This window comes from Solanum pennellii, chromosome 5, assembly GCF_001406875.1.
Source record: "Solanum pennellii chromosome 5, SPENNV200".
Taxonomy (NCBI): Eukaryota; Viridiplantae; Streptophyta; class Magnoliopsida; order Solanales; family Solanaceae; genus Solanum; species Solanum pennellii.
In genome coordinates, this window is record NC_028641.1 from 39,130,290 (window position 1) to 39,142,707 (window position 12,418).

A 12,418-nucleotide genomic window follows, 5' to 3' on the forward strand; every position below is an offset into this window, starting at 1 on the left:
GATGGTTCCCTTAGGATGTGTATAGACTACCATCAATTGAATAAATTTACCATCAAGAATAAGTATCCTCTTCCGAGGATGAATGATCTATTCGATCAACTTTAGGTGCCACCTATTTTTAAAAAAATAGACCTCAGATCGGGCTACTATAAGTTGAAGTTAGGGATTGTGACATTCCAAAGACGACTTTTAGAACCAGATATGGGCATTATGAGTTTTTGGTCATGTATTTGGGTTGACTGATGCGCCTGCACCATTCATAGATCTTAAGAATAGAGTCTTCAATCCTTATATAGATATGTTTGTTATCGTCATCATTGTTGATATACTAATCTATTCAAGGATGAATAATATCATGCTAGTCATCTCAGGATAGTCCTTCAGACTTTGAAAGATAATGAGTTGTATGCGAAGTTCTTCCTGTGTGAGTTTGGCTTAAGTATGTGGAATTCTTGGGCCACATGGTTTCCCACACTGGAATTAGAGTTGATACCCAAAAGATAGAAGCAGTTTAGAGTTGGACTAGACCCACGTATCCAACTGATATAAAGAGTTTCTTGGGTTTGGCTACTATAGAAGGTTTGTAGAGGGGTTTTGATCTATCTCACATCCCTTGACCAAGTTGACTCATAAAAAACTTAAATTTCAATGGTCTGAAGCTTGTGAGAAAAGCTTTCAGGAATAAAAACAAGGTTGACTATTGCCCCAGTTTTCACCTTACTTGAGGGTACTCAAGGTTTTGTGGTATATTCTGATATATGAAGAGTTGGTTTGGATTGTGTTCTCATGTAGAATGACAAATGAGAAGAATTATCCAACTCATGACTTAGAATTAGTTGTTGTAGTTTTTGCCTTGAAAATATAATTTCACTACTTATATGTTGTTCATGGTGATATATTCACTGATCACAAGTTCTTACAATATGTGTTTACCTAGAAAGAGCACAACCTCAGATAGAGAAGGTGGTTAGAATTACTCAAGGATTATGATATGAGTAATATTTGTCACCCAGGTAAGGCTAATTTGTTTGATGATTCTTTAAGAAGGTTATCCATAGGGAGTACTGTTAGGTTGTGGAACCTGATTAATATTTGATGTACTAACATATATTAATGTTTACGCGATTAATATTTTAGGCTATACTATTTATTTTCCATTTATTCTCTATAACCAAAAATACTCTGAATAATTAATATATATACCCCACCGCCGTGGAAGTTTACTCACGGGGTGTTACCACGAAATATTGGTTTCTCTTTTTCTCTCTCTAGATCTCTCATCTCTTTCTCTTGCAAGTTCTTGTGTTCTTCATTCATCAAGTGTGTCTGTATGGATTTGATCCTAACAAGTACCTCCCATGTTGAGGAATAAAAGAGGGAGTTAGCCAAAGATGTGCACAGACTTGCACAACCGGGAGTCAGACTTATGAATGCCACCGAAGAAGGAATAGTTGTTACCAATGGGGCTGAATCATCACTAGTGTCGTAGGTGAAAGAAAAACAAGAACAAGGACCCATATTACTTAATTTAAAGCCAAACGTTCATAAGCAACAGTATTAGCTTTTGAACAAGGGTGAGAAGGTGTGCTAAAGTATAAAGGTAGATTGTGTGTATCTAGGGTTGATAGACTCTAAGAGAGGATCATGGAGGAAGATCATAGCTGCAGATATTCCATTCATCCGGGTTCCACAAATATGTACCGTGATTTTAGATAGGTATATTGGTGGGAAGGTATGAATAAGGGCATTGCTTAGTTTGTTTCCAAGTGCCCGAATCGTAAGCAAGTTAAAGTAAAGACCAAAAGGCCTAGAGGTTTGGCTCAAAGTATAGAACTTCAAAGTGGGAGTGGGATATGATTAATATGGACTTCCTCACAAGTTACCAAGGTCTCGCAGGAGGTATGATTCATTTTGGGTGATTGTCAATAGTGTTGACACCTAATTTTTACCCTCCCCGTCAAATTAACTCACTAGTTTCCTAAATTTTGAACGAGTTAAAATAACTAGCCTTATAAAATTCAAAATGTTCTTCCAGTCATTTCAAAGTAACTTTAGTAGCTTTTATAATCTTAATATAGTGTATATGTCCTTTATATAATTAGCTTATCTTATAAATATTTGAAAATCGTCGGAAAAATATTTTATTTAATTAAATACTTTGTTAATTAGTTTAATTACTTAATTGTTTATATTTTGATTAAGCTAATCAATTTTTCTCGTTAAGTTTAAGAAGCTCGTTAATTCACTAATGTTGATTCAATTTTACTTATGTTTAGAATGAATTCGCTAAATTAAATTCAATATACTTGCGTTCTAAATCAAATTAACAATTCATGAATTTTCTACAAAGAGTTTTGGGAACTTGAAACATTTTTAGCTATCTTAATCCCAACCCACTTGATTCCTCGCATCCCATTTCAATTTTCCTGTAAGCCCATCTACCCTTTACCCAATACATAATCCCAATCTCCCACCCCTCCTTCCAATTAAAAATACCCAGCCCATTATAATCCCTAAAGCTGACCCGCGTATGTGCCTTCTTCCAAAGGATGACGGAAGCAGCATAGTGTCCAAGCTCAACGGTTGAGTGCGCGTTGAGAGACGTAGCCATTGGCGCGTGACTCGTACGACCCCAACGTCTCTTTCTGCAGCCTTGTACTCTCCTGCAAAATGCTTTGGCCATGACTGACCTGCAATTTCATCCTCGCGACATCCGGAAGTCGTCCTCAATGGCTTGAGATCACTCCACGTCGCTCCAAAGACGGATGATTGGTCAGAGTCATCCGTCTCCCTTTCATCTTTGGGATGAGGACGAATTTCTGGGGGGAAAAGTGGTTTCTCCAAATTTGTGAAAAGATTCAAAATTCAAATTTTGATTTGGGGACTAAGGGCTGATCCGGGTTTTCACTCTTTTTCCTCCATGAATCCGAAACCCTAGTCCTTTTCTATATATAATTGTTTCTTGTTCATCAAAAGGGAGAAGGAGATTCTTTTTGGCAAAAAATATTCATAGCTGTTTTGAGCAAAATAGAGAGAAATATACAGAAATAGACATATCAAAGTTGTCTTGGTTATTGTTCAAATTCGAGTTGTGTGGTGGTGGAATCTTCTAGAGCAGCTCGTCTCTAGTTTGCTGCAAAGGAGAAGGTGAACTCTCTTTATATCACATCATATAATTATCATTTTGTTTCACAAATATGACATTCTCTGCTGCCATTTCTCCTTCTGGTTTATGTTATGTTCTGTCTTTTCTAAGTTACTTTTGATAATATGTTGAAGTTTTGTCTGGTTTCGAGTGGTGCGTTTCGTGATTAAGCAGTGTGTTGTACATGTGGGTTGCTCGTCCTCGAATACCTTGAAGATTGAGAACAGAAAAGAAGAAGTCTGTCGATTTTGTTCCTTAGAGTTTGGATGCTATTTGTACAGTCGGATTGAAATTATGAATATTTCAAGTTTACTCTTGTTTCTTATATAGTTGTGATTCGGGAATAAGGTCCGAGAATGCATGTGTAGGCTGTGTGTTTTTGTTTGGAATGGTTTTCCCAGTCTAGAAATCGTTACGCTTCTTGTTTTCATTTTCCTAATCTTCCTAACTGAACCTTATTTAATTTCCAGATTATTTCACCCTTCTTATTTTTTTTTCTTGCTGTCATGAGTAGGCACTATTGTGTTGCACTCAATGTTTGAGTCATCATTTCTCGTCTTAAGTTGGATGAATGAACCCGAAACACTAGTTATTTGGAGCCATTTTGTTGTATCTGCGATTCGTTAGCAATTTCATCGTCCACCACTATTATAGTTCTCGGCTTTGCATTCTCATATCGATCTTTGTTGCTTCTGTGCATCTTGAGATTATTTTTGTTAGCTCTCGTATCAAGTTTGCTTGTTTGAATATTCATGGTCTGTTTTTTCATTATTCTTGTATTCTTAGAGTATATCCTTCCTTTGCTTGTTCATCTCGTGTAAAGTCTTCATTGATTTCTCTTCTTACTCGAGTTATTTGTTTAGGCTGGGATGAACCAATGTGGCTTGTTAGTTGTAGCCTCTTTGCACATTAAGTTCTCCTAGGCGAATCTTTCATTTGAGTATGTGTTGATGTAACTTGATTTCTTTGTCCTAACAGTGTTCTTATTCGCCATGAGAAGTCGATTCTTGTATGCTCGAGTTGTAATGGGTATAATAGTTGCTATCTTGGTCATATGATTATATCATTTAGTTACTGTATTAAGTAAAGGATTTGTTATCCTCATACCTACTTAAACTACGCATGACCCACTTTTTTTTTATTTCCTAACAAATTTTGATAAGTGATAAATATTTTTGTTGATGTTTTGGGAGTCAAATCATAGGTTGAAAATTATATTTAGACATGCTTAAAGGTAGTTTTCTGTTATATCTTTCTTATGCCACTATGAAGTTATGTTTGCTAAGTAATTCATTTGAGCCTACTAGTGGTCTTCTTCTTTGACTCCCATATAGTTGATATTGCTACATTTTATTTGCTTATTAGTTAAGAAGAATGGTTCAATGAACATGCTTATCTCAACTTCAATGGTTACTTCGGTTAGTTTCTTTTCTTTTAATACATGATAAGCATCCTATGTCAAGAACTCCCTCGGTTTGCTACCATGTGACATGTGTATGTCTTCCGCATAAGTTAGCTACTAGAATGTATTTCTTTTTTAAAAAAAACGCTCTCCCATTTGTTTATAGTTATTAGATTGTGTGTGGGTTGAAAATCATTTCCCATTTCTAACGTTCTTCCATTTGTTGTTGCATGTGAAACTCTTCTCGAGTCCATTCGGACTCCATTTCCCTTCATTGAGATATTTATTGAGCCACAAATGCTCAATCCTACCCTCTCCCAGTCGGCCAGCCCTCTCTATATTGGTCTGCAGGTTTAGAACAGTAAAGGAAATGCTGGAAATTAAGCTTTTCAACCCCGAAAAGTCAAAAGCATGCTGATATACCGACTATATACACTGGTACACAGTCAAAATATACAATATGTAGGCGCAATGACGTGAAAACGCAGGTCAAAATACAAGGCATAAATTTCAACAAAAATTGCAGGTCTTGGAAAGCCCAAATGGGTCGGATATGCCTTGTATACAGCAGTATACCCGAATAGTATACATATTTTTGAGGGCAAATAAGCCAAATGTTTAAAGTGCATGTGTAAAAAGGAAAATTGCAAGGGTCAAGGACCGCTTAGACATAGGACAGGGGAAAAATTTGGCCCATCAGATTTGTGGATTTGGGCTGATTAGCCCAAATTAATTTTTTTCTATCCCTCTTCCTCTCTTTGTTTATTCATGTTTGAATAACATTTTGGTTTCAATTTAATTGATTCTCAACGATAGCCAATCATTTTCATTTATATACATATATTCAAAATTTATTTATACATATAATTTTACTTGGTTTTATTTCTACTTCTTGGTTATGTCAACCCCTAAGTTTATCCCTTTAGGTTATCCCCTTAGTTATTCTCCCTTAAAAAGAGATAATTAATTTAAATGATAAATTAATAATGTAAAAATTTATTTTTTTATGGATTACTTAACCTTTATTTATCATTATTCTAATCCCAATCAACTACCTTTAGTCACTCTCTATTGAAGTAATCTCTTTCTCTTCACTAATTGATTAAAAAATAATATTTCTCTTCACTAATTGATTAAAAAATAATAATAATTTAAAGTAATAGAAGTGATAAAAATGATCTTTATATGATGAATGTTGGAAAATTCAAAGTCATTTTAGTCAAATTGCTGATCAACCGCGAGTTAGCGGGCATTCCGAGGGCCTAATACCTTCTCGGGATGTATATTTGAACTTTCAACCCTTTTCAACTGATTTTTATCTGTTTTAAATCTTTTGAATAATAATTTTAAGTTTTCTTGATTTTTACTAAAAAATCAAGTGGCGACTCTGTTAATTTGGAAGTTCTCTTTTTCTTAAATCATAAGATTAATTGATTTTTCGAAACTTAGTCACTTTTACTTTACTTATAAATTTTTTCGTAAAACAAATAGATTGACAAAATCAGCCCACTTTTTCCTGGTAAAGACCAATCACTCGGCAGAGGATTATGTAAAGTTATACATTCATGAGGTGGTGATACCTCATGGAGTTCCAGTTTCAATCATTTCAGATAGAGGTGCGCGTTTTACAGCACAATTCTGGAAAACTTTCCAAAAAGGTTTTTGTTCAAAGATTAACTTAAGCACTGCTTTTCATCCTTGGACGGATGGGAAAGCAGAGTGTACTATCTAGACCATAGAAGATATTTTGAGGTCTTGCGTTATTGATTACAAAGGAAATTGGGATTATCACCTACCCCTTATTGAGTTCGCTTACAACAACAATTATCATTCGAGGATCAAAATGTCTCCATACAAATCTCTTTATGGGAAAAGATGCAAATCTTCTAATGGTTGGTTCTAATTTGGTGAAGCAAGGTTGATAGGACCAGATCTAGTTCACCAAGCTATGGAGAAGGTGAAGGTAATTCAAGAGAGATTGAAAACGGCACAGAGTTGTCAAAAATCCTACACAGATGTTAGGAGAAGATTGTTGTAGTCCGAGGTCGATGATTGGATATACTTGAAGGTTTCACCCATGAAGGGTGTCATGAGGTTTGGTAAGAAGGGGAACTTATCCGCCGGTATATTCGACCTTGTCGCAGTAGCCAAAAGGATTGGCAATGTAGCTTATGAGTTAGAACTACCACAACAGTTGAGAACAATTCATCTAGTGTTCCATATCTCTATGTTTAAGAAGTGCATGGGCGATCCTTCACTGATTGTACCAACTTAAAATGTTGGGATCAAGGATAGCTTATCGTATGAGGAGATTTCAGTTCAGATTTTAGATCTTCAAGTTCGCAAGTTGAGAACAAAGGAGGTTTCATCAATCAAGGTCCTTTGGAGGAACCAATTAGTTGAAGAAGCGGCTTTGAAAGATGAAAAGGATATGAAGAAGAGATATCTACATCTATGAAGAGAATAAAGATCAACATACTAATTCTCTTCTTAGTACTTTGTAAACTATGAGTAAGCATGTGGTGACTTGCTTTTGTTTGTTGGGTGTTGAACTCGATGTTACTATCCTTAGCTGAGTGAAAGACATATCATTTAAGGATGAATGTTCCCAAGGGGAAATATTGCAACATCTCACAATTTGAAATAGCTAGGAATAGGCTAAGAAACTAAAAATATTCGTTTTTTGGATGAAAGGGAAAAATCTAGAAAATTGACAAGGTTAAAAAAGTTACTTTTGGTTATTTTCAAATGTCCATGACTTTTAGCTCAAGATTATTTAGAGGTAGTTCTTTATATAGTTGGAAATCCATTGGATATAACTTTTAAACGCCACCGAGTTTGTGCATTTTTGATATCGTATGAGGGAGATATGCCTATCGGAAGTTAGGTTGTTGAAGTAAGGATATTCTAAATCCGGATTAAGGAAGGGCAAACTTGTTTTTTCACCAATTAGTTTCCCATTTCGCTTTGAGGGGTTATTTGGGGTAAAAACAAGTCTTAACTCAATTTTGGAAAATCAAAATCACGCTTAGGGCTTGGAGAAGAGAGAAAGTTAAAAGAAAAGGGTGAAAAGTCAAGGATTCGCCAAGAACAACAAGGTTTTCGAGTGGATCTCATCGGGAGTAATACCTATCAAGCTATGTGAGATATTTTGTGATGAATTAGTTCACGCACTTACCAAACTTTTTTCATTTCAGTGGTTTTAGAATTTCTTACAAGTTAAGAAGTGAGTTCTTAAAGAATCTTGTCGAATTCATGTTGGTTGAGTTGTTTAAATGCCCATTTTTGTTTGAATTGTAATTCTAGGTTGCTTTTCAAGTTATATCTATTGGGTATTTAAGGTTCTGATGCTAATAAGGGTTTGGGAAAAGAACTATGGAGGCTAAGAGGGTTTACCGTTGAAAAAGAGAGGAAAAAGACGTCAGACACACCTGGGCAGCACCAGGCGCAACACATCCTATCTGAACAAGAGGCGAGGTACGGCGCCCCCAAGATGCGCCAGAATTGGTGTATTAATACTCTTTAGTGATTCTAATTACGTCAAGTGATTTTTAAGCACCTAGGAATCACAAAAACGAGAATTGTAACCTTGAAATCATAATTTGATTCACGTTAAGCTAAGATCAAAATCGAAGTTAATAAAAGTCAAGTCTAAAGGTTAAAAAGCTAGTCAAAATCAAAGTTCCTTAAAGTTTCAAGAGTCTTTAGTAAATGTTTTAACTTCGCCTGCAGACTCAAGATTCAAGTTCTGTAAAGTGTAAAGAGTTGAGTTTCATTTCTCAAAAGTTATAAGGGAACTAAGTATTCCTTAAGAGTTTATAAATGTTTTTCACATTTAAGTTAAGAGGAAACTAAGATTTCCAAAAGAGTTTTGAGCAAGAATCTCCGACATAAACTATATTATTTCATATACAAATAAAGTAAGTTGATATTGCATTTTTTTAATGAAATAGTTTTTTTCTTTGCTTACAAGATTTTTATATTGATATTAAGTCCCATAGTAGTCATCCAGCAAGAAAGGGAAAGACCACTTAGCGCATTCGGAATAGGAAAGAGAGCGTTGAGCACAGCTTTCGTGTCACCAGAAATCCTTTTTCGTTTATTGGGAGACTGAAAGTTACCTATGAGTTGAGCATAGTCAACATAAGTGTTCTTTCTTCCTCATTTCAAGCTTAAGTTGTTGTTAGTATTCCAACTCGCATACTCCTACATTCAATGTATTGATGTCAGTTGACCTACATGTATCGTGATGTATATGCAGGTAACCAGGGTCAGCATCATCCATTGCCTCGTTGATCCAGATGAGCATTCGGAGTTAGTGGTGAGCCTCCTTGAATTTTAAAGGGCACATCTATTGCTTTTCAGTTTTAAGTATAGGATGTTGTGGAGTTTTTCCCAACATCCATCTTAGTATTATAGAGCTTCATAGACAGTTTAGTTTTGAGTCTCTTCCTTGTATTGCACATATTTTACTATGAGACTTAAGTGTCATTTTTGCCAACATACATAATTTAAGTTATTCAATGAGTTTATTTCATTGATTTAAGTCTTTCGCTGAGTTAAGTAAGTCAGGCCAATGGTCTACTCAAGGCCAACAATGGTCGTTGAGAGTCATCACATCCAGGATGTAGGCTCGGGTCGTGATAGCTTTGGAAAATTTAACTTTTGGGCTTAGACCATCTTCTTCTTTTCATTATTTTTTGTTAAAATTGTAGGAATCATATATTTTTAATACGAAATTACAATCTATCCCTATTAACTTTCTAATTACATTAATCTCTTAAAAATTAAAAAAACGGATGGATAGAATAATTGAAGTTTGGATACATTAGAGTGGGTAAGATACATTATTAATTTAAGGTTATATATATTTTTGTTGCGCTTTTAATGTAAAATAAAAATAGAGAATCAAAAAATTAATTCTTTAAATCAAACTAATCATTTTGGCTCTTAATGTCAATGATAGAAACATGATTCCCAAAATAACAAACCAAATAAGAATTCAAAGATTCAGATCGTGTTCGTCTTTTTCTCTGTTTAAATGATGCAATATTTGACCGAGAATCAATTTTGTTGTTGTGAGTTTGATCGGATAGATAATGAATATATCAAATTTTGTTGAGCCATTCTGAAGTTTGGGAGAGTAAAATTAAATATGAAAGATACAAGTGTTATAGGATAGTGGTTGATAAACATGTTCTCTTCATGAATATAATCCAGTTTCAACAATTGTGGCTGAGTTGAATATTGATGAGTCGAGAAAAAACGGAAATATGACACATTGTAGAAGGAAAATCCTCTCCAATGAGTATAAAGATTGATATGGGAGTAAAACTGTACGTAGAGGTGAAGAAACACATGTTTGGATTTAGATGTATCCCTTCTGTATCAATACAACAGATAAGGATGTTTGTGATAATGAAAGTTTTGATTTATCGACCGGTTCAATCGTCTGTGTTGAAGGAGCTGAAAAGGGATGCACTCGCTCTCAACTTGATAGATTCAAAAAATGGTGATTTGTGTTATATACGAGAGTTTGAGGTGATGAATTACATATCTGATACAAAAAGTACAGACGTGGAAATGGATCAAATTGTAAAAGGATAAATTCGCTCTAATATCTATAATGACAAAATACAAAATAAAATATGGCTTAAATTTCTAAGTAAAGAGATCTGATAATAAGAGGTATGAAACTTGATTTTCATTCATGAATTTGAATTTTGGTGAATCACTCATCATACTTTAGTTGTTATTAGATTGACTCATTAAATGCTTGAAATGTTATTTTGAGTTCTCAGAATGGTAAGTTACAGTATATTTATTATAAAGTATTAGGTATTTATGTAAGCATATCAAAATCAAGATACATTATCGCATTACAGCTAATAATGAATCATGTATTTATGAATTGATGCATATTTAACATTTAATATAATTTTGTATGTATGATTTTTTCTAATATTATTAAAATGTATCAGAAATAATTGAACTACTTTCTTTCATGTGTTAATGTATCAATATATGATTGTTCTTATTATGTATCAGTGTATTTTGTTGAAATAGTATGGATACATTTCTGGGTAAATTTATGATACATTAAATAATGATGATACATTATTGTAGTAAATCAGATACAAGTATGATTGATGAATACTTACTAGTTAATGTTTTTTAATCTTTTTATAAATTTAAGATTGACATAAAGTATCAGGTCCATTTCACCTTATGTTAATGCATATGAATGATGATTCATTATTGCAGTCAATTTGATGTATCAGTATACTATTTTTCTTTAATGTATCCTTGTGTGAAGAATCTATTGTATTAATGTATCTGTTATGCATGCTACTAATTATCTTGAAAAATGCAACTACAGATTATTGTGTTTGTTAGAAGACGGTTATTGGAGATTCAGTGCATCTTTTAGGAAGAAATCAGATTTATTCAAAGTCAGGTACTTCAATAGTGAGCATACATGTCCAATAAGGAATAGGTTATTGACAAAGGTTCAAGCTACAATTGGGTTTATAAGTGTTATGACAGCGCCTAAATGGCACAATCTTAAAAAAAATCATACACCAAATGATGTTATTGAGGATATTAAAGCACTGTATGGAATTGATATTTCATACCAGCAAGCATGTCATGCTAAGGAGAGCGCATTAGAGATGATAAGGGGTAAACATGTGAATGGATATAGACAGTTGCCTAAATATCTATATATGTTAAAAACTGTGTATCCGAATTCTTATATACAAACACATAAGTCGGAGGATAATAAGTTCATGTATATGTTCATATCATTAAAATCAATAATGAGAGGGTTTGACTACTATAGACCAATAACTGTTGTTGACAATGCACATCTTGGTGGAGCTTATAAAGGAACTTTTGTATTAGCAAGTGCGCTTGATGATGCAGGTATGATTTCTATATTAAAATTTATAATTTTTTATCTCATAAATATGGTTACTTGATTTTGATACTTTATATATGGATAGTTGTGTATTTAGAAATAAATAAACCTGCACACTACTTATGAGTAGGATGCATATTACCGTTAGCTTATGAAGTGGTGGACAGTGAAAATGATTGTTCTTGGACATGGTTCTTCAAACAGTTTAAAGTGCATTTGGGGAGAGGAAACAAATGTGTGTTGTATCAGATAGAAACGAAAGCATATTTATTATGTCAGAACTGTTTTTCCAAAATTTTATAATTTTTCATGCATATGGCACCTTTGGAAAATGTTTGTTCAAACTTCAAGTGAATCAGAAACGTACTAAGTGATGTGTTCTATTAAATGACCAAGGCTTATAGGAAAGAGGATTTTGACAAATTGACGGCTAAAGTCGTTAAAATTGACAATTGGGTTAAGATTTATCTTGAGGGTGGTGGTTATGAAAAGTTGTCAAGAGTTCATGCAATAGTAAACAGAGGGAGAATGATCACTTCTAACATAGTGAAATGAATCAATGGTTGCCTAGTTGAAGCGTGATAACTACCTTTTGTTTGCATCCCTACTTTATTCAAATAGGATGAAACGTCGTGGTGACTCAAAAAAATCAATTAACTCAATTTTAAAGAATTTAAAAAATAAATGAATCTTAAAAGAAGTTGCCGCCTAATTTTAGGTAAGGGGTTCAAGTTATTTCGAACGGAATGTGTTACGCATCCTTCGAAATTCACAAATATTGATCCAGCCTTAATTCTCTTTTTAAATTGAGGAGAAGATTAAAGATAATATACAAGTATAGTAAACATACTATATACACAAATAATAGGAGAAACAGACTAATGTGAGCCTATCGTGAACAATATATATAATAATAAATAAATAAAATTAATAATTCGAACTCCATTGGAAT